Genomic DNA, 23,373 nt, shown 5'->3' with positions numbered 1-23,373 from the left:
ATAATCCAAGAAGAACAGATAAGCTATTTAACGTTCTGGGGATGCCCAGAAATGACTATGGTCTGTTAATTTCTGATGGATGTAGTAGGAACAAGTTCACTGAAATGTTGCTATATTATGTAACTTTCTTGGGGTAAAGTAGGAACATGTTGGAAGTTAAGCAGTTATCTTAGGTTAGTTGTCTTTTTCTTACTCCCTTGCTATGGTCTCTTTGAAATGTTCTTTTATTGTATGTTTGTTTTCTTTTTAACTTTTTTTTTCATACAGTTGATTTGAAAAAAGAAGGGAAAGTTAAAAAAAAAAAAAAAAAAAAAAAAGAAAAAAGACAAACAAGGAAAAAAAAAAAAAAAGATGTAGTGCCCCCTTGAGGAGCCTGTGGAGAATGCAGGGGTATTCGCCTACCCCACCTCCATGGTTGCTAACATGACCACAGACATAGGGGACTGGTGGTTTGATGGGTTGAGCCCTCTACCATAAGTTTTACCCTTGGGAAGACGGTTGCTGCAAAGGAGAGGCTAGGCCTCCCTGTATTTGTGCCTAAGAGTCTCCTCCCGAATGCCTCTTTGTTGCTCAGATGTGGCCCTCTCTCTCTGGCTAAGCCAACTTGAAAGGTGAAATCACTGCCCTCCCCCCTACGTGGGATCAGACACCCAGGGAAGTGAATCTCCCTGGCAACGTGGAATATGACTCCCGGGGAGGAATGTAGACCCGGCATCGTGGGATGGAGAACATCTTCTTGACCAAAAGGGGGATGTGAAAGGAAATGAAATAAGCTTCAGTGGCAGAGAGATTCCAAAACGAGCCGAGAGGTCACTCTGGTGGGCACTCTTACGCACACTTTAGACAACCTTTTTTAGGTTCTAAAGAATTGGGGTAGCTGGTGGTGGATACCTGAAACTATGAAACTACAACCCAGAACCCATGAATCTCGAAGACAGTTGTATAAAAATGTAGCTTATGAGGGGTGACAGTGGGATTGGGAATGCCATAAGGACCAAACTCCACTTTGTCTAGTTTATGGATGGATGTGTAGAAAAGTAGGGGAAGCAAACAAACAGACAAAGGTACCTAGGGTTCTTTTTTACTTCAATTGCTCTTTTTCACTCTGATTATTATTCTTGGTATTCTTGTGTGTGTGCTAATGAAGGTGTCAGGGATTGATTTAGGTGATGAATGTACAACTATGTAATGGTACTGTAAACAATCGAAAGTACAATTTGTTTTGTATGACTGCGTGGTATGTGAATATATCTCAATAAAATGATGATTAAAAAAAAAAAAAAAAACCTAAAGAGGGTTATCTATACAGTGCATAAGAATGTCCACCAGAGTGACCTCTCGACTCCATCTGAAATCTCTCAGCCACTGAAACTTTATTTCGTTTCATTTCGCATCCCCTTTTTGGTCAAGATGTTCTGAATCCTACTGTGTCGGGTCCAGATTCATCCCCGGGAGTCATATCCTGTGTTTCCAGGGAGATTTACACCCCTGGGTGACTCCCTCTCTTTTATCCCCAGGCGTCCTCAGCAGTGGTGGACCTGTCTGCAGCTCCCACTGGGGTCCTTAAGAGTCTGCAGTCCTGCACAACTCCTCTATGTGCCCAAGTCCTGACCCCCAACAAGCCCTAAAGCTCCTGGAGAGAGAGGCCTGGGTCCTAGGCACCCACCCCACCCCACCCCTCCTCAGCCCACCGTGTTGGTTCCCTCCTCTCTTGCAAGCTTCAGTGCTCCCATCTGCAAACGGGGACAACAGTGCTCTCCCCTCACAGGCAGTCGTCGGGATTACAAGAGCTAACGCTGCAAAACACCACGGAGCCTGCAGAGCCTGGCTCACAAGCAGCAGCAGACAGAGGGAGGGCCAATACCTTTACTTTCCTTGTGGGGACATTCAAACAGACACAGCACTCTATTCTCCTACATCATTAATTTCCCATCTTAAATACAAGAGCTGGAGAAGGAGAAGCATTTAAGGGGACAGTCTGAGAAAGAGACAGGAACAGTTTGTTTCCTGCCTAGTGTGTAGACAGGAATTTACCAGCACACACGCACACCTGCACACACACACACACTCACACACACGAAACATTTAGAGTAATCTAGTTGCATACTAAAATTTTGGGGATGACTGAGCTACTCCAGCACTGAGTGGGCTATTGTAGCAAAGAGAGTAACAAAAGTCCCTGTAATTGAACAAAATGTGTCCTTTCTCTGGGTCAAAATTCCAAAACTCAACCTTCCAAGGAATCCGACTTTATTGTTATTTTCTTTAACAGAAGACTCCAAGGTGTGAACCGAACATTGTTATTTGTCCCGAGCCTGGCTGCTGGATTGTCCAGCCATGGCCGGCACCCCAAAATGAATGGGCATATTATGCCTTCCATTTAAAGTTGTGGTTCTTAATTAAAATACTTGATCGTGGGCCTTTATGGAGACATTGTTTAGGTTTTCTTTAGCTGTTAACACGTAATAAATCATTTTAAAAGGACCTTTCCCCCTATGGCTTAATGGTTAGTGCATTAAAAAAAAAAAAAGTGGTCTGAAAATAAAACTGGGATTAAATTTAGTGTTTGACAAGGTGCTAAGGGGCTCGCCGCTTTGGCTGGGAAAAGACAAGAAGGTTTTACTTGATCTGCTACTGACCTTCTTGTCTCACTAATTCCAACCTGGCTTCACTGATTCAAACGGCATCCAAATGGCAGGGTGACTTTGGTGTCAAGAGTTTGACTTGTGGGACCCCGGAAAGCTTGCAGACAGCCGCCTGCCCATCCTTCCCTTTATTATTTTATAGTTGCAGAACATGCAAGTCTGTGGAGAAGAAAAGCTTGCATCTTTTATGAACTCTTCAGTTATGCTATAAAGTAAGAAATGGCTTGGTCACGTGCAGGAGCATGCAAAACGTCCATAAATGCCAAACTGCCTGCCATCAGACCGTCTTCCCAATCCGGGCGCCTTGGGAGTGGAGGAAATGGCTTTAAGACCTTGGCTTTCAGTCTTCTTGGAAGTACTACACTCACAGAGGCAGCAACCATGAGTCTGATGGACGGTTATGGACATTTCCTGATTTATCGGACTGTTTGTAGAGCCCTTAGGTTTGATGGTACAGTGGAGACAGGGCCAAAAGAGAAGCCAGGAAGAAATGTGGGATCTGAGCTCTGCAGTGGACTTTCTGGAATGCCTGTGGTCTGCAAATTCCTCTGCAAAGGAGGAAAACAGTACTTCAGAGGGGTATTGTGAGAATTAAATGAGATGATGAATGTGAAAGTATTTTGCACACTGCCAGTTACTAAGCAAATAAAAGACAGCGTTAGGACAGTGATACTAACCCTGTATCAGTGTCATTTAAAAAAAATCATCCCTCTGGAAAATTTCCAGCTGACTGTGAAGATGATTTTGGCCCTTTGTGCTCCTTTCTCCCCTGTGGAATTCTCAGATAGAGGAAGGCCTATCTTGTTTGTTCTTAGCCAAGAAGCTTGCCTGGCAGAAAGTTTTCTTTCCTTGCTGCGAGATGCTCTTTGCAGAGCCTCCGTGTTGCAGTACCCCGGGCAGCCAGTAGAGGGCGGGCTGTCTTCTGTGCAGCAGCCCCCGGCCACCCGTGGGTGTCCCTCCCCCTGGCCTGGCTGTGAGCTCTCTGGTGTGTGCCATGGAGACCACACACACGGCGGGCAGTGGTTTCTCATCGTGTTTACTGAAAGGCAAGGGAATTTAAGGGGATTTCTCTAGAAATTACAAAATGCCCAACTGTTCATGCATGGTGACAGTTCAGTCCAAAGTTTAACCCTGACTCACCATGTGGTCAGTTCCGCCCAGACCCCCGTCCCCTGGGGCAGCTGGGACCCTGTCCAGCCGTGTGTCCCTCTGCCTGCCGCCCTGACTCCCTGGCTCTCTTTCTGAGTCTCAGGCCGGTTCCCCCATTTTCCCTACCTCAGAGGAGGGGGTGTGTGTGCTGGTCTTCACAAATCTTGCTGGAGAGAGTGGCTTCCACCCAACTAAGAAAGATCCAAAGAGGCTTGTGATTTCAGCACTTTCCTTGGAACCTAAATGCCAACACATAGCTTTCCACCCCTGAGAAGGGATGACAGCCGCCGTGGACACCTCCTGTCACCCAGGTATAAGCTCTAGCCTCAGATCTGCTGAGTTTGACTGGCAACGACAGGGTCTCGGGTTGGGACGTTGTTCTGGTTTGCTAGAGCTGCCATTATGCAAAATACCAGAAATGGATTGGCTTCTATAGAGGGGATTTGTTAAGTTGCAAATTTACAGTTCTAATACCATAAAAGTGTTCAAACTGAGGCATCAACTAGAGGATACCTTCTCTGAAGAATGGCCAATGGCATCTGGAAAACCTGTCAGCTCAGAAGGCATGTGGCTGGCGTCTGCTCCAGGCTTCTGGTTTCAAAATGGCCTTCTCCAAAATGTCTCTGGGCTTTTCTCTCTTAGCTTCTCCAGAGCAAAATCTGGGCTAGCATCTCCAAATGTCTCCAAGCATCTCCAAGTGTCAGCTCCCAAGCATCTCTCCAAAGTCTCTCTCAGCTGCCCTGAGCTCCTTCTGTCTGTGAGCTCTTATAGGACTCCAGTGATTTATTGAAGACCCACCCCGAATGGGCATGGGGACACCTCCATGGAAATAATCTAATCAAAGTTATTACCCACAGTTGGGCAAGTCACATCTCCATGGAAACACTCAATCAAAAGTTTTCACCCAAGAAGATTGGGTTAAAAGATCATGGCTCTTTTTGGGGGACATAATTTATCCAAACCGGCACAAGGGTGTTTCAGGTCATTCTTGGTTAATGGCCTTCCAGGCTGTGCCTGCACCCCCAGTGAGGGACAGTGAGCGGCAGTGGCCTTGCCACCACCCACGGCAGCTCGTTTCGCCTCGGGAGGAACTATTTTGACTCTCCACAGCTTCTGTCCTTCTCCTTGGAAATGTACAAAGCGGACCTCATCATTTTGCTGGCTGACAGTCCTTACATTATTTGGAGGCAGTTAGCACGCCTCTGAGTCTTCTCTTTTCCAGGTTAAAAATCCCCTTCTCCTTCAGCTGTCCCTCTTGTAGCATCGTTTCACCGTAGCAACTGCTCCCCTCCAAGTAATAATAATACAAATAACGGCAGCTGACTTCTATTGACTGCTTACCATGTGCCAAAGGTAAGTGCTCGATAAAGATTAATTATGAATATAAAATATTATATTCCTAATATCATACACTTTAATACTATTATTTGATAATTTCTCAGTCTAGAGAAATAGTGAACGTATGCCATGTAGAATGAAACATAAATACTTCTTTTCCCAATCTCCCAATCCCATTCTTACTGCTCCTGCACCAATTTTGTGGGTTTTTTTTCCTATATGTTTTATGCATCTAATAGCATTCATTTGCATATACATAATTTATTCCTCCACAAATGGGATTACAGTAATATGTACAGCTATCTATTAAATTTTAGCACATAATAAAATTAAGATATCTTTCCCGTCTTCCCATCTCAGAAAGTAGGGGTCCATCTGTCTCATTTTTAAAACTGTTTTTATTACATATGCTCTGTGGTAGATTGAATTATATTCTCCAATTTAGACATAATCTTAATCTGCATTCCTGAGGGTGTGAACTCATTATCAATACGATTTCTTGAAGATGTTATTTTTAGTTAAGGTTGGCCCAATTGAACAAGGTTGGGCCTTAATCTGGATTATCAGAGTCCCTTATAAACAGAAGAAATTGAGACATAGTAAGAAAAAGCCACAAGGAGGAGCTGGAAGTCAAATGTCAGTGGGAACCCAGAAGAGAAAAGAGATGACATTACCATGGGATGGGAAAGCCAAGGAACCCAAGGATTACCAATGGCCAGAATGCCACCAACTCCAGGAGGAAACAAGCCTTCTAGTCAACACCTTCATTCAGACTTCTGGGCACTGAAACTGTGAGCTAATAAAGTCCCACTGTTTGAACCCACCCACAGCATGGTGTTTGTCATAGCAGCCTGATAATTAAGACAGGCCCATATATACGATTTTTGATAAGTGCATGAATATGATCATGTATTGTTTTCATGGAAGTATTGGATACAATCCAAAGAACAAATGTAATGCCTATGCAACTTATGCAGCATAGTAATAAAATGGATACCTGGGACTCCACCACTCAACATAAGAAAGAGAACACGGGCCACCATGGAGAAACCGCTGTGTCCCACTCCCATGGTCTTTTCCCTTCCCGCCAAAGGTCCCCACTCTTCTCAATCCCTTGCTTTGCTTAACGGTTTTTGCATGTTTGAATTTGTTGTCAAATAATACATTGTTTGGTTTTGTCTATGTTTATTAAATTAAAAAATGGTACCATGCTAATGTGTTCTGTTTTTATGTTCTTTCTGATATTCTTGTCAATGTGTCTAGCTTTATTTCATTTCCATTGCTGAAAGTGCTCCGTTGTGTCATAAAGCAATAATTTATCTACCAGTTCTGGTTGTTTTCAGTTTTATTCTATGTAAACAATGCGTTAAATTTTGTACATGACTCCTGTTGCAACCATTTAAACAATGGTTGCATTGTATGGTCGACCATAATTATTTACTCTCTTATATATATGTTCTCTCTCTCTCTCTCTCTCTCTAAAAATCCCATATATATATGGGATTTTTTTTTTGTTTACTATTGCAAGCAATGCTGTAATGAGCAGCACCATTTGGACAAATCACTTTACAAAACTATGTCAATACACTTGCAGAATAATTTCCTAAAAGTCACACTGCTAGGTCAAGGGAAATGAGCATTTTAATGTTTGGTATGTACTGTGAAAATACTTCCTCAAAAGGCTACACCAAAAGGAGAATAAAGACTTCCATTTCCCTAGACTCTCAACAATAATTGTTTTGACAGTACATTTAACTTAGACCAAATATGGTTGCTGAAAGTTGTTTAAAATTTTTAAACCCTAATATTATCAAAACATTACATGATTTGAAAAATCAAGTAACACAGAAAGGTTTTAAATGAAAAAAAGAAAAAAAAAAAAAAAAGTCCAACACCCCACTCTCTCCCCATTCCTAGCTCTTTTTCCCAGAAGCAACAGCATTTAACTGTTAAAGCATTTTTGCTTTAAGTTCTTCTGGGGGTTTTCTCCATAGAGATGGAAGTACAATAATGATGCTAGTTCTGGATAAATCTATGTGTGCCAGTTTGTATATAGTATGTCCCCCAGAAAAAGCCATATTCTTTGAAGCAATCTTGTGGGGGCAGATGTATTAGTGCTGAACCTATTGGTTCGGTGTTTCCATGGAGACGTGACTCAATCAACTGTGGGAGAGAATTTTCATTGGGTTATTTCCATGGACGTGTTGCCCCACCCATTCAGGATGGGTCTTTATTGGATTACTGGAGTACTTTAAAAAGAGCCACACAGGCCCAGACGCAGAGCAGCTGCAGCTAAGAGAGGACAAATGCCCCAAGAGCAACACTTTGGAGAATGCCATTTTGAAACACAACTTGGGAGCAAGTGGATGCCAGCCATGTGCCTTCCCAGCTAAGAGAGGTTTTCCAGATGCCAATGGCCTTTTTACAGCAAAGATACCCTTTGCTGATGCTTTACGTTGGACACTTTATGGCCTTAAGACTGTAACTTTGTAACCAAATAAACCCCCTTTATAAAAGCCAATTCATTTCTGGTGTTTTGCAAAAGGGCAGCATTAGCAAACTGGAACACTACGCTCATTATAGCCAATTGTCTTCCTGCTTTTATCAGGACCAGTCCTATCACCTAAGTGTAGTCTATTTATATCATTACCCACTTCCCCCTTTGGTCACATCTAAATATTCAAATGCCATTCTTCAATTCATATTTCCTAAGCTAGCTAGAAGACACCCCTATTCTGAAGGATAAGAACATTGCCACTGTTATCCTTTTCTCTAAGAGAGTTCCTACTCTTGTATCTTCTAAACTGTATTCATGGAATCTTTATGTTTCTATTATCAACATTTATAATGTTGGCATTTTGTAATGTAAGCAATCTTGTCTCTCACAATTTGGCCTGAGTTGATTCTAAAAGTTGAAAACAAATACACAGCATTTACCCTTTTATGTGCAGGTTACCATATTCTCTGCAGAACCAGGTAGTGTACTATGATTAAATTTCCTTTACTATGTGTGGAATATGACAACCCCTATGCTGCTCAAAGAAGAATCTTTTTCTAGGCTGAAGTTCAGATGGGTTCTCCTTTTCTGGCATCCTGTTAATTATCTCTTTATAATGTTGTCAAAATATCCCCATTTCCAATAGTATGAGATATTCCATCCATTTTCTCCTCTCCTCCCCCCCTGAACTCACTCTCAGTCTGAATTGGGTTGATCTAGGCCTGATGCTCTCATCTGCAAATTCTCTTTACTCCTCTCCTGGGTTATCCATTCACTCTGGATTCCACATCTTTCTCCACCAGGGTTTATTGTCTCATTTTACAAATAATTTCTGAAGAATATTTTCTGACTAATTTTAACCTTATCGACGCCCCTGGTTTCTGAAAAAAAAAAAAAAAAAAAAAAAAGAGTATAGTTTAAGAAATTCCCATACCCTTTGTGTTCCAGAAAATAGCTTACTGCAAAGAGTCACCCTTCCCTGCATGACTTGGATAAGAGTCACATAGATGCCCCCTTGTTTATCTGTGGCAGGTTAAGACACAGGCCCCCCAAATTCCCATCCTTGGCCTCAGAAATGAGTACCTGAACTGCTTGTTTCCACTGATCAAGGGGAACAAAATGCTTGGTAACCACATTTTTGGGTAAGCCTCTTTCCTTCCTCCAGGCTCCTGAACTTGAAGGGCACCTCCCAGAAAATAGGCTGCTTCAGCATAAAACATTCTCTGATCTGCTCTCTGATCACACCAACCTTCCTACACCCAGTTCTTTTCCTCTCTATAGAAGAAGAAACTTTTTTGCCAGCTCTTGAAACATTGCAGACGTTATGGTCAGAATGTTCTCCCTATTGCAATTGCTCCTTTTCCTGCTTGCAATATTCTTCTTCTTTTTTTTTTTTTTTTTTTTGGTCAAAAGTCAAATAAAGTAATTCTATCTTATTTTACTTTTGACCACACAAGATCCTTATTGCCATTTTTATACAGTTAGTATTCATCTAAATCTTGCTTCATGGTTCAGATATTTCTTTGACTCTTATTTTTCATATTTCTAAACTTTTTATTGTGGAAACATATATACAATTCAAAATTGCCCATTTTAACCACTTTCAAGTGTACAATTCAGTGGTATTAATTATATTCACAATATTGTGCTAACATCATCAGTATCCATCACCCCAATGTTTTTACCACCTCAAACTGAAACTCTGCACCCATTAAGCAATAAGTCCCCCTTTCCCTCACCCTGTGACCCCTGTAATCCACTGTCTGTTTCTATGGATTTGCTTATTTTAGGTGGTTCATGTAAGTGAGATCATCCAATATCTGTCTCTTTGTGTCTAGCTTATTTCACTGTACTTGATGATTTTAAGGTTCATCCAGGTTGTAGCATACACCAGAACTTCATTCTTTGTTATGGCTGAATAATATTCCATTGTATTATATACCAATTTTATTTATCTGTTCATCTGTTGATGGACACTGGGTTGCTTCCAACTTTTAGCTACTGTGAAAATGCTGCTATGAACACTGGTATAAAAGTATCTCTTGATGTTCCTTTCAGTTCTTTTAGGTATATACCAAGTGGTCTTGCTGGGTCATATGATAATTCTACATTCAACTTTCTGAGGAACCGCCAAACTATTTCAAAGTGGTGGCACCAAAAATGTGTAAGGGTTCCAATTTCTCCATATCCTCCTGTTCTAGCTTGCTAATGCTCCCAGAATGCAAAATACCAGAGATGGATCAGCTTTTATAAAAGGGGGTTTATTTGGTTACACAGTTACAGTCTTAAAGTGTCCAAGGTAACACAACAGCGATTGGGTACCTTCACTGGAGGATGGCCAATGGCGTCCGGAAAACCTGTGTCAGCTGGGAAGGCACGTGGCTGGCATCTGCTCCAAAGTTCTGATTTTAAAATGGCTTTCTCCCAGGATGTTCCTCTCTAGGCTTCAGCTTCTCTCCAAAATGTCACTCTCAGTTGCTCTTGGGGCATTTGTCCTCTCCTAGCTTCTCTAGAGCAAAAGTCTGCTTTCAAAGGCCGTCTCCAAAATGTCTCTGTAAGCTGAAGCTCCTCTCTCAGTTCCAGTGCATTCTTCAAAGTGTCCCTCTTGGCTGTAGCTCCTCTTCAAACATCACTCACAGCTGCACTGAGTTCTCTCTGCCTGTCAGCTCATTTATATGGCTCCACCGATGAAGGCCCACCCTGAATGGGTGGGGCCACGCCTCCATGGAAATATCTAATCAGAGTTATCACCTACAGTTGGGTGGGGCACATCTCCATGGAAACACTCAAAGAATTCCAATCTAATCAGCACTAAAATGTCTGCCCCACAAGACTCCATCAAAAATAATGGTGTTTGGGGGACATAATACATTCAAACCGGCACACCTCTCTAACGCTCTATTTTCTGTTTGGCTTTTTAAAAATAATAACCATACTAGTGGGTGTGACGTGGTATCATATTGTGGTTTTTATTTGAATTTCCCTGATGACCAGTGATACTGAGCATCTTTTCATGTGCTTACCAGCCATCTGTATGTCTTCTTTGAAGAAATGTCTATTCAAGTCCTTTGCCCATTCTGATGTTGGGTTACTTGTCTTTTTGTTGTTGAGTTGTGGCATTTCTTTATATACAGTATCCTGAATGTTAAACCCTTATCAGATATATGGTTAGCAATTATTTTCTTCTATGCTATTGGCTATCTTTTCACTTTCTTCACAATGTCCTTTGATGTATAAAAGCTTGTAATTTTTTTGAAACCCTTTTTATCTATTTTTTCCTTTTGTTGCTTGTGTGCAATATCCTTGCCAAGTCTGGATTGGTTTTTTATTTGACAGTTCACTGGACATAAGCTTTATGACTACTTCAGAATTCAGAAAAATTTTTATTTTACATTTGATTAATGCATGAACCAACACAGGATAACATTAATTAATCAATTTTCCGGTAAGTCACCTAGTCAACAAACATTTCACAAGTATCTACTATTTGCCAACCACTAGAAATAAAAAGATGAATAAAACAAAATTTTGCTCTGGAGTTGTTCATAGTGCAGAAGGGAAGCACAACAAACACATACTGAGTTACAATGTGAGATAAATGCTCTGACAGCAATATATAATGAAATATAAAAATACATGCTACAGATAATAAATGTAGTAATGGGCATAATAAGTAAAAAGACATGACTGCTAACATTTTTGAATTGTAATGTTCTAAATATTTGATGTATCTCATTTGATTCTCACAACAACCCTATGAAGTAGGCTCTACTATCCTCTGTGTTTTTAAAGATGAGGAAACCAAGGCCCAGAGAGATTAAGTAAATTGTCCATTTTCACAGAGCTAATAAATAAAAAAGGGAGAACTCTAATGCAGGTGTAGGTAACTCCAGGGTTCACCCTTTTAATCTTTCTTTTATTCTACATCTCAGTAAATGTTCAGTAAAAGAAGACAGAACTGCAGTTGGTGTCCTTAGAGACAGCTTTCTGGAGATGGCATGGAAGGACCAAAGCCTTGAAGGATAGTCAACATTTGAATAAACAAAGAAGACAGAGGAGAGAAGATTCCTCCCTAAACCTCCTTACCTCCTTGCAGGGTATGTGAAAGTCAGACTGCAAAAATCAGAGTTCTTTCTCTTTGTTTTTAACCTCCATCCATCCGTCCCTCCTTCCCTTCCTCCCCCCTCCACTCTCTCTCTCTTCCTCTACCCTGAATCCCACACACAACCGTCTCAATGAGTTCAGCCTCCTAAAAAACACAAGGATATGCTGATTTCAAGACACTTCTGTTTTTGCAGAAGTCTCTAAGGCAAGGAAATAAGCAGCAGGAACACACAGTAACAGGAAGGGGCAATGGGCACTGGGGCACTCTGGGGAGCGACTTGGCCACATCTAGTGATGTTGAAGATGCACGTGCTCGAGGATGGCAGCTGGTGGTTCCCCAGTGGGAACACAGCCAACCTCATTTGCTTTGTAATGTCTGGGGGGGGGGGGTCTGTGCTACTACAGCAGAGTGGAGTGGTTGTTTCTTTGACCATCTACCTGCAAGGCCTGAAACAGTCACTCTCCTCGTGTGTCCTGTTCTCTAGTCTAGGATGAACAATTCCACGTCCAGATATACACGCGCAACTCCCACAGACGTGTCCTAGCAGACACATTCCCTACAGCACTGTATGTAGCAGCAAAACGCTGGAAACAATGCAAGTGTCTACCAGAAAGGACATGGATATGCACGTTGTGATACGTATACCATGCCCTGAATACCACAAACAAGAGGACTGAGCAAACTAGAGCTGAGTGTCTCCACAGAACTAAAACTCCCCAAACATAATGTTCGGTGATAAAAAGAAGATAGAGAGTGATATGTGTTGAATGATACATTTATTTGCATTTAAAAAAAATCAAAACCCAAAGCATTATGCCTATTGTTCATCCATATATATACATACACATTGCGTATCCATCGTTATGGGTTCGATTGTGTCCCATAAAAAGGTTCAAATTCTGACCTCCAGGATGGTGGATGTGATTGGGGTGAGCCCTAATCCAACAGGACCAGACTGATGGACACACGGGTGAGAGAAAGAGGGAGGGAGAGAGGCAGAGAAAGAAGACAAAGAAGATGAAAAAAAAGAAGACAAAAAAGAAGAGGAAGATGAAGATGAAGGCAAGGACCAAGATGAAGACAAAGGCTAAGACGAAGACAAAGATGGAGGAGGAGGAGGAGGAAGAGAAGAAGAAGAAGGGGAAGAAGAGAAGAGGGGGAAGAAGAAAAAAGAGAAGAGGGATACTGAATATCCTTTAAGGCTCTGTTCCTTCCTCACATTCCCCAGAAATGCATACATAAATATACATACACCATGCATGCGTACATATATATATACACACCATACATAATCATATAGAGAGATGCTATATGACACATTTATACACATTTAAAAAGCCACAGAATATTATACACATTGTTCCTATGTATCTGGAGAGGGTGAGGAATAGCATTAGAACAGGCAACAAACATTATATAATGTTTTATTTCTATTGTTAAAAAAATCTGGAATAAAAGTTGTCGTAAAGTTAACATTTGTTGATTGAGTAGTTGGTACATGGATATTTGTCATTATGCCCTTTGCTTTTTTTTTTTGTACATTTAAAAAGCTTTAAAAATAGCCTAATCCTCTAAGGGCTGAGCAACTCGTTTGGAATGCAGGCAATGAGGACAGTGGAGGCAGGAAAAACTGAAACCCAACTTAATAATCCTGGTCATACTTCTTGAATATTCCTCTGAGGTTAAACTCCAGCTCAGTGGCTGAACCAGTGGGAGAGCTGACCCCTCAGTGTCTTTCCCTCTAAATGCTCAGGGATTTTTCACATCCTGCTCTCAATTCTTTGCAACAGACCTGCTGTTTTACTGCAGCTTCTCTCCAGCAAGGATGGCAACGCAGGTTTGACCTACCGGCTCGGAATCAGAGCCCAATTCCGCCACTGGTTTAGGCTTGATCAACTGCCTCCAAGGTTAAGAATTGTCAATGGAAATATCTGTGGAGCCCAGGGCTGAAGGGTGAGGGGTGCGGGTGGGGGTGGGGGTGGGGGTGGGAACTGTGTGTTTTTGTTTTCTTAGCAGTGTCTATAGGGGACCCTAAAACTGGTAGAGTGAACACAGAACCATTTGAGCCTAATGAGTTTTGTAGGAGATGTTCCTGAGGGCTCAGCAGGTTCACTACATTTCTAGAGATACTCAGTGTGGCTATTAGCACTAGTGAAAGAGAGATGGATGCCAGCTTAGGACTGTTTTATTTATGAAAAATATGAAGCATGAAGACCTCGTGGTTTTTTTTTAAATTGAAATTGGGGAAATCCCACCTCTTGAGAAGCTGAAAAAGCAAGTACAGTGAAATTGCTATTTTTGATGCACTTGAAGGAAACGGTTGGTTAAGTGGAATTGAAAGGAGCTCTTGGAGAAGAAAGAATGGCCTCTCGCCAGCTCCCAGGGAGGGACCCCTAGATGGAGTTAGACATGGATTCTTGCTCCGAAGTCTTCAAATTTCAAAAGCCTTACAGAAAAAAAAGGAGCTATTATTCCAAAGCTGAAATCATTATAAAGGACTTTCAAGCACGAAGATGAAATACTCTCAAAAATTAAATTCTGACAATATAATTACAAATGATTTTTTGATGAAGAAGAAAAGTGGGGACATTTATAGGAATCAATGCAGCCAGACTTTCTGATTAATTCACATTCTAAAACAACATGTACAAAAGATGTAAGGAAAGGCTTAATACAAAGGGCAAATGGGTAAGAGTGGTGACTTGAATGTGTAAAACAGAAAAGTGCTGAGTTATGGAAAAAATGACGAGGGGAAGACAGGGTCTAAGATACATCCAGAACAAGAATTATATGAAATGTATTAAGCCCTTGCTTGGGGTGAATGGTGTAATAGAAATAGCATAGGAAAGAAAGAAAGAAAAGAAAGAGAGAGAGAGAGAGAGAGAGAGAGAGAGAGGGAGAGAGAGGGAGAGAGAGAGAGGGAGAGAGAGAGAGAGAGGGAGGGAGGGAGGGAGGGAGGGAGAGAGGGAGAGAGGGAGAGAGAGAAAGAAAGAAAGAAAATCCAGAATGGCCCAAATATTTTTAAGATTTATTTTTTATTCAGCTTTTTCAAATTCCCAATGTCCAAACTGGAAAGAAATTGAACAAAATTCCAACAGTGGGAGTTGAAATAGGATAGCAAGGAAATAAGATACCAATTATATGTACCAGGTGAACACTTTAATTTTTATTCTTTATCAGGATTTTTGTCGTCAGAATCATTCTCAGTTTAGAAAATGAATTGATGGGTTTTTTTTTAAATCTTTTTCTATGCTCTGGGACAGTTTAATTGACATAAAAGTTAACTATTCCTTGAAGGTTTGAAAGAAACAATTATAAGACCAATGAAGACTGGGACTTTGTGTGAGGGCGACTTGGTTTTGCAGGGTTCCCTGACAAAGTACCACATATGGCGTGGCTTAAAACACCAGAAACTTCCCTCTCACAGTTCTGGAGCCTGGAAGTATGAAACAAAGGTGTCGGCAGGAACATGCTACTTCTGAGATCTGCAGGGGAGGGCCGTTTCTCACCTCCTCTAGCTTCTGGTGCTTGTGGGCAATCCTCTGCTTGCAGATGCAGCACTTCACGCGCTACTCTCCGTCAGTCTGTCTGTCTTCTCTCCCCTTCTTATGAGGACTCCAGTCAGATTGGATTAGGGGCCCATCTTGCTCCATTCTGACCTCAACTTCATTTAACCAACTCCATCTCAAAGACCCTATTTCCACATAAAGTCACATTCTGAAGTACTAGAGGCAAGGGCTTCAAACATATCTTTTGGGGGGACATAATTTAATCTATTATCAATCTCCAATTTTTTTTTATTTAGTATTTCTTATATTGTTATTAGGTTTTTAAAGTTTTCTGTGTAATTTGGGTCAATTTTGGTAATTTGGGTTTTCCTAGAATATTTTCCATTTATTAAGATTTTAAAAATTATCTCTTTATGGCTGTCAATGGATATAAATGGTAATATTCCTTCTCTTATATTTCAAATTGTGTACTTTCTCTTTTGGATTCGTTAAGCATTATTTCTGTTTTTCCTTCTTTTCTATATACTGACACTTGGTTCTCCTTATTATTCCCTCCTCCCTCTATTGGATGCATGCATATATGTGTTTGATTCTTTAATTTCCATTCTTTCTTTTTAATAATAAAAGACATGTAAGAGTAGGGATTTCCCTTCAATTTTAGCTTTGGCTGTATCTCTTTACTTTAAATATTATTATTTCCTAAAGAATCTATAATTACAGTTTTTAAAACTTTTATTTTGAAATACTTCAGATTTACAGAAAATTTGCAAAAACAGTACACTTGGGAAATACAGTTACCATATCCCCTCACCTAGCTTCTTCTAATATAATGAAACATCTTACACAACCAGGGTACAGTAATCAAGGCTAAGAAATTACTAATGGCACAATACTTTTAAGTAAAAAACAGACCGTATTCACCTTTCACCAGCTTTTCCACTGTTTCTTCATCCAGGATCCCACATTGCATTTATTTATGTCTCTGTAGCCCCCTTAATTCTGGATTCTTCCTTGGTCTTTGTTTGTCTTTCAGGACTTTGACACTTTGAATAGTACCCATCACTTATTGCATAGACTATCCCTCATGTTGGATTTGTTTGATGTCTTCCGGTGATCTGATTGAGGTGGTGGATTTGGGGCATGAATGTCACAGAATTCATGTGCATTTTAGCAGAGGATGTTGAGGTTAGCTTCAATAGCATACATGGCCGTATCCTTCCATCTCCCTTCTTTATGTTGTTTTTATCCCACTTAATATTTTGTGTGCCCATTATCAGGAAATGTGACTACTTCTTATTGTATTGGATTCTCTTTTATAGGAATTGCAGAATAGAATTATATATTGAGGACATGATACTATTTTGGGTTTTGCATTTACCCATTTAGTTCCCTTTACTGAAGACCTTCACTTCTTCTCACTACTCCAAGCCACTCATTCCCGTCTTTTCCTTTCAGCTTCAAGAACTCCCTTTAGCAATTCTTGTAGAACAGGTCTTTGGGTGATGAACTCTCTCAGTTTCTGTTTATCTGTGAATGTTTTAAACTCTCCCTCATTTTTGTAGGAATGTTTTTTTTTTTTTTTTTCTGTCTCTATAGGTTTATTTATATTTACATTTTATTTAAATGGAATCATACAATATGCAGTACTTTGTGTCTTGTTTCTTTTGTTTAGCATAATATTGTCAAATTATTTTTTTAATTAAAGAATTGTAGCTTTTCAGAAAACTCATGTAAAAACTACAGTGTTCCCATATACTCCCCTATTGTTGACTTTTTTGTTGTTGTTGTTAAATTCAGTTTTATTGAAATACATTCACACACCATACAATCATCCATGGTATACAATCCACTGTCCACAGTATGATAACATAGTTATGCGTTCATCACCACAATCTATCTCTGAACATTTTCCTTACATCAGAAAGAACCAAAACAAGAATAAAAAATAAAAGTGAAAAAAAAACACCCAAATCATCCCCCCATCCCACCCCGTTTGTCCTTTAGTTTTTATCCCCATTCCTCCACTCATCCATACACTAGATAAAGGGGGTGTGATCCACAAGGTCTTCACAATCACACTGTCACCCCTTGTAATCTACATTATTATATAATTGTCTTCAGGAGTCCAGACTGCTGGGTTGGAGTTTGGCAGTTTCAGGTATTTACTTCTAGCTATTCCAATACATTAAAGCCTAAGAGGTGTTATCTACATAGTGCATAAGAATGTCCACCAGAGTGACCTCTCGACTCCATTTGGAATCTCTCAGCCACTGAAACTATTTCGTCTCATTTACCATCCCCCTTTTGGTCAAGAAGATACTCTCAGTCCCACGATGCCAGGTCCAGATTCATCCCCAGAAGTCATATTCTGCATTGCCAGGGAGATTTACACCCCTGGGAGTCAGGTCCCACGTAGAGGGGAGGGCAGTAAGTTCACCTGTTCAGGTGGCTCAGTTAGAGAGAGAGAGGGCCACATCTGAGCAACAAAGAGGCACTCAGGGGGAGACTCTTAGGCACAATTATATGCAAGTTTAGCCTCTCCTTTGCAGTAATGAGCTTCATAAGGGCATGTCCCATGATCGAGGGCTCAGCACATCAAACTGCCAGTCCCAATGTTTGTGACAACATCAACAGCAGTCCAGGTGACGATGTCCAACACATCTGCACCTTCCCCCAGATCCTCGGGACTGGGGAGGGGGAGGCTGTAAATATATTTTTTATTATCTGCCCAAATTACTCTGGGATGTGTCACTATTTCACTCCAGCCTATACTAACCTACCGTATCTCACTTCCTATTCAAAGTTTGTAGGAATGTTTTGCTGGATACAGAATTTTTGGCTGGCAGTTTTTCCTCTTTCAGTACCTTAAATATACCACTGCCTTCTCACCTCTGTGGTTTCTGATGAGAAATCGACACTTAGTTTTATTGAGGATCCCTCGTATGTGATAAATCACTTTTCTCTTGCTACTTTCAGAATTCTCTCCTTACCTTTGGCATTTGACATTCTAATTAGCATGCATCTCAGAGTATGTCTATTAAGGTTTATCCTGTTTGGAATACACTGTGCTTCTTAGATATGTATATTTATGTCCTTCATAAGAGTTGGGAGATTTTCAGCCATGATTTCCTCAAATATTCTTTCTGCCCCTTTTCTTTCCTCTTCTCCTTTTCGAACACCCACAGTACATATGTTGGAATGCTTCATGCCGTCACTCAAGTCCCTGAGACACTGCTCAATTTTTAAAAAATTCTTTTCCCTATCTGTTCTTCTGACTATGATTTTGATTGTCACGTCTTCCAGTTAACCATTTCTTTCTTCTGACTGTTCAAATCTGTTGTATACCTCTAGCGTATTTTTAATTTCCATTATTGTGCCTTTCATCCCCATAATTTCTGTCATGTTTCTCTTCATACTTTCTAATTCTTCTTTTTGCTCACACATTGTCTTCTCAATATCCTTTAGCTCTATATCCACCATTAGTTTATTTCTATCCATATTTTCCTTCATCTCCTTGAACTGATTTAGAAGATTTGTTTGAACTTCTTTGATTAGTTGTTTCAAAGTCTGCCTCTCCTCTGAAGTTTTGATTTGCACGCTTGACTGAGCCATATTTTCCTTTTTCTTATCAGGGCTTGTAATTTTTTGCCGAGGTCTGGGTATATGACTATTTTGATGTGCTAACTCTGAAATTCAGCCTCTCCCTCTGGCCCAGGACTCTAATGCAGATTAGAGTCCTTCAGTGCTTGGCTAAGATTATACTGAAACTGTAGAGTAGCCCATGCTTAACACTTCAGATTTTCTCAGATATTCTGCACCTATTTCTTGGCCTGGACATGCAGCACTACTTTTAAGACTGCCGTTTTATGTGTAATTGTTTCACCTCCAGGAGAAATCTTCCTTTCTTCTGTTCCTTCTCTGTGAATCCTGATCTGTTCTGCTGGGTTTTGTGCAGAATTTTCTCCCTCTCCTTTGATTTATTTAACTGCTCTCTCTCACTCACTGCCCCCTTTTCATGACCCTTTTCAGTCCTGGGACCTGTCCTGTCTTAACAGCAGCTCAGCTTTCCCTTTTTATTCCATGAGGCTTTTCTGCCCCAGGTAACTTCCCCATTAGAGTATCCCACCCTGGGGAGCTTGGATGGGGTCACTGATCAAAACGGCCTGTTTTTTTTTGTTTAGGTGGTTGCTGTTTTAGTTAACTCAGCTGCTCAAGCAAATGTTATGAAACAGCTGGGCTTAAACAAAGGGAATTTATTAGTTCAAGCTTTTGAGTCCAGGAAAATGTCCAAATCGAGGCATCATCAAGGCGATGCTTTCTCCCTGACGACTGCGGCATTCTGGGGCTGGCTGCTGGTGATCCTTGGCTCCTCTGCCACATGGCAAGGCACATGGTGGCGTCTCCTGGGCTCTCCCTTCTCTTCCAGGTTCCGCTGATTTCAGCTTCTGGGTGCTCCATCTGTGGCTTTCTCTTTGTGTCTGATTTTCATTCTCTCATAAAGGACTCCAGTAACAGGATTAAGACCCATCCTGATTGAGATGGACCACACCTTAACCGAAGTAGCCTCATCAAAGGGTAGTACCTAAAATGGGTTCACACCTACAGGGATGGATTAAATTTAAGAACATGTTTTTCTGGGGTACATATAGCTCCAGGCCCCCACAGGTGCCCCAGGAATCGGAGACTGGGTTGGGCATGTGCACCTCTTGCCATCAGTCCTGTTGGGTCTCTTTTTAAACCTGGAGGCACTTTTGCTTGTGTTCCACCCTGGGTCTCTGCAGACGTGGGTCCCCGTGCCTCATTATATGTGGGGCTCTAACTTGCTGCAGTGATGCTCTATAGTCTGTATCTGCAGCAGGAGGGACCCAGGCCCTGCTACCCCTGTGCACCTCCCAAGCTGCGTGGGACGGAGTGAGGCAGGCGGAAAGTCCAGGATGCAGGTCCAGGTCATACATCTTCTGCTTTTGGTATTTTCTTTCTCTTTCTTCAATTCAGCATTTGTGGTCTCTATCATACTCCAGAGTTCTGAGCAAATAGGATTTGTCCTTTTTATTGGTTGTTTCTGAGGGGAGACTTTTCCAGTGAACATCTTATGTCACCATGTTGAAGACATCCCTTGGGAACTTTTGTTTTTATTTCTCCTTTGGAAGAGGTTCTGGCAGCAGCAGCAGCAGTGGCGGTGTTGACAGCTGTGGCAATGGTGATGTTGGCTGTCTTTATTTCTTTCAGCATTCATCCTGGAGAACAGAGGATTTGGAGTAGTAAGAGCTGCCTTCAACTCTGATGCGCTTCTAGGCAGATAAACTGCTAGCCTTTTTCTGTATTGCTGTAGAATTTTGAACAATGGGGAGATGGAATGAGTTGTCAGTGAGGAAATGAATCCAGTTTCAGATGTTCTCAGCTTGGAAGGGTGATCTCCTAGTGGAGCCGTAGAAAGTAACCTAGATGGGCAGGAGGTTGGGAGCAGGAGTCACTCTGGGGTCCTGCTGGCCACTGAGGTTGTATGATTTCATGGTCCTACATATACCAAGTTAGCAACCGAGCTAAAATCATTCCTGGGGGTACAGCCTCAAGCATCTATTAGAGTGATATCAGTCTTCAGAGCACACGTTCTGCAGTCTGAATGTCTTAGAGGAGATCCCGGCTCTGCCTCCCACCAGCTCCACTGGACATGAACAAGTTGTTTACTCACAGAATTGTGCTCACTAAATGAGCAGATGCACAGAAAGCAGAATGTCTGCCTGGTGCAGAGTGAGTGCATTACAAATCGTAGCTATTATTACAACCACTTCCCTTTCCCAATTGCCTTAACCTCTTTTCCTTCATTTTAGTATTTTCTGTGGCTTTTTTCCCAACCTGATGGTCTCTGTTACATTGAAGAAGATAACATTGTGACATCTTGGTCCCCTTGACTGATTCTGCATATTCTGGGGATCCTTCATTGGCAATCCCATTCCCCAGCCACTCTCTGGCTTACTTGTCTTGCTTTTTCAGCTCCGTTAGATGAAACACTGTGCTCTTCAAAACTGTGTAGGAGAAAATCCTCCATTCCCTCCTTCACTTTTCTAGGTGAGGAAGGAGCCAAAATTAACCCATTCTCATGAATATTCACCAACAGTTTCCCACAAGGATTTCCTTCATATTGTTGTCTGATCTGTACACCAAATAATCAAGATTATTGCACTTTCACCTAAATTGTCCAAGGCATGCTGTTGCTTATCTTTGGGTGTAACGCTGGTTATTTGTGTTTGCTTAATATTTTCTTTGTCTATTTGAATTCTTACTCTGCTAGGGTTTTAGAGCCATGGGGACCTTTTTTTCCCCAAAAGCAAAATATCATGATCCTTTACGCCCAATCTCCCAACTGCATCCAGCCTACAACCACTTCCCTGCATTTATCATCAATAAAAGACGGGTCCCGGGGTCCGGTCACACAGTCTGTTTCCACTTTCAGCACGCCAGCTGTCACCTAAAGGGGAAAGTTTCCTCCAAACATGACTCAGCCAGATATTCTAACCACCTCTTCCCAGGGAGTGTTTCATCATATTGCCCAGTCAGCTGAGGTCTGGTCTAAGGGGGAAAATATTGGGGATCTCTAAGTGTCTCCATGCTTTTTCTCAGAACAAATGACCCCATGAATCTGAAAGGCAAGGTCAATTTCTACAAGTCCTTGCTTTCAATTTTCACTACAAGTCACTTGCACAAAAAGTCAACACATCTGTATTGGAATGGTTTGATGATTCCCTGAAAAATTCTGTCTTTTCATTAATCAAAACGTATCTTATTTTGCTCCAAGTGTAGGATGGCAACAATTTGGAAAATTGTAATTGTAGGATCTTAGAGCTAGCCAGGACTTTAGGAATCACCCAGTCCCATCTTGCCTCATTGAAGTAATTGTTTCAAGAACATTCCCAGTGGCTCTAAATTCTTTCCTGGGTGGAGGGCTCAGAGCTTCGAATGGCAGATCATCTCTTCAGGATGATTTTTATTGTTAAAAACCTTTCTTCTTTGCTGTGGCAGTAAGTCACCAATGGTATCCTGGTTTTTTCCACCTAACCATCTATGATTGGCAGAATTTGACCTTCACTCCCTGGTGTTACTCCCATATATATTATATAAAGTGACAAAAGGGACTTTGTAGACGTAATTAGGTTACTAATCTGCTGACCTTAAGATAGAGATATTTTTCTGGATTTTGGGGTGGCCCTAACCCAATCACATGAGCCCTTAAAAGTAGCGAGCTTTCTCCAGCTGGTAGCAAAAGGAGCTCAGAGATTCGAAGCAGGAGAAGGATGAGATATACTGCTGTTGGCTTCAAGATGAAAGGGGACATATTGAGAAAGAAACTGGGACCTCAGTCTTGGACCTGCAAGGAACTGAATTTTCCCAACCACCAGAAAGAACTTGAAGTAGAATCTTCCCTTAAATCTCCAGAAAAGAGCCCCACCCAGCCAACCCCTTGATTTCAGCCTTGTGAGACCCGGAGTAGAACACCCAGTAGAACCACGTGTGCTGGATTTCTGACCTGCAAGACTACAAGACGGCAAATGGTTGTTCCCGTCACTGAAGCCAGAGGCCCCAGAGTCATCAGTGATTCTTTTTGCTTCACCCTTCACATCCAGATACTGGTTAAGTTCTGGTTGATTCTACTTCAGGGCAGCTCCTGCAGCAGCCCCTCCTCTCCCACCCAAATGCCACTGTATTTACTTCAGTTGCTTCCTGAGGCAATGGGCACCTGTTCCAAAAGTGGGCAAGTTCCAGGTAAACTGGGACAAGTTGGTCACCCAACTGTCGGCTGCCTGCTTGTGAGCGAGGTTAACCCCTTATCATATGGGCTACTCACACCAGATATTAGTTTTAACATTCATCTTTACAGCTTGGGCTTGGGCATATAATCTAAATGTAGGTCAATGTTTCAAAGGGAAATATGCTGGAAACTTCTGGGAAGTTAGTTAACAGAGATGCACAAAGAGAAATGGCCCTTCTTTCTGCCTTTGGATGCCTTTGTGTGAAGATATGATGTCCGGAGCTACAGCAGCCACTTTGTGATCCTCAGCAAACAATCTCAAAGACCAAGTCAAAATGCTGATGGAGGAGAAAGATGGTCCTTGAAGCTGTAATTTGCCTGCT

This window comes from Choloepus didactylus, chromosome 18 (assembly GCF_015220235.1).
Source record: "Choloepus didactylus isolate mChoDid1 chromosome 18, mChoDid1.pri, whole genome shotgun sequence".
Taxonomy (NCBI): Eukaryota; Metazoa; Chordata; class Mammalia; order Pilosa; family Megalonychidae; genus Choloepus; species Choloepus didactylus.
This window is presented reverse-complemented; position numbering follows the sequence as displayed.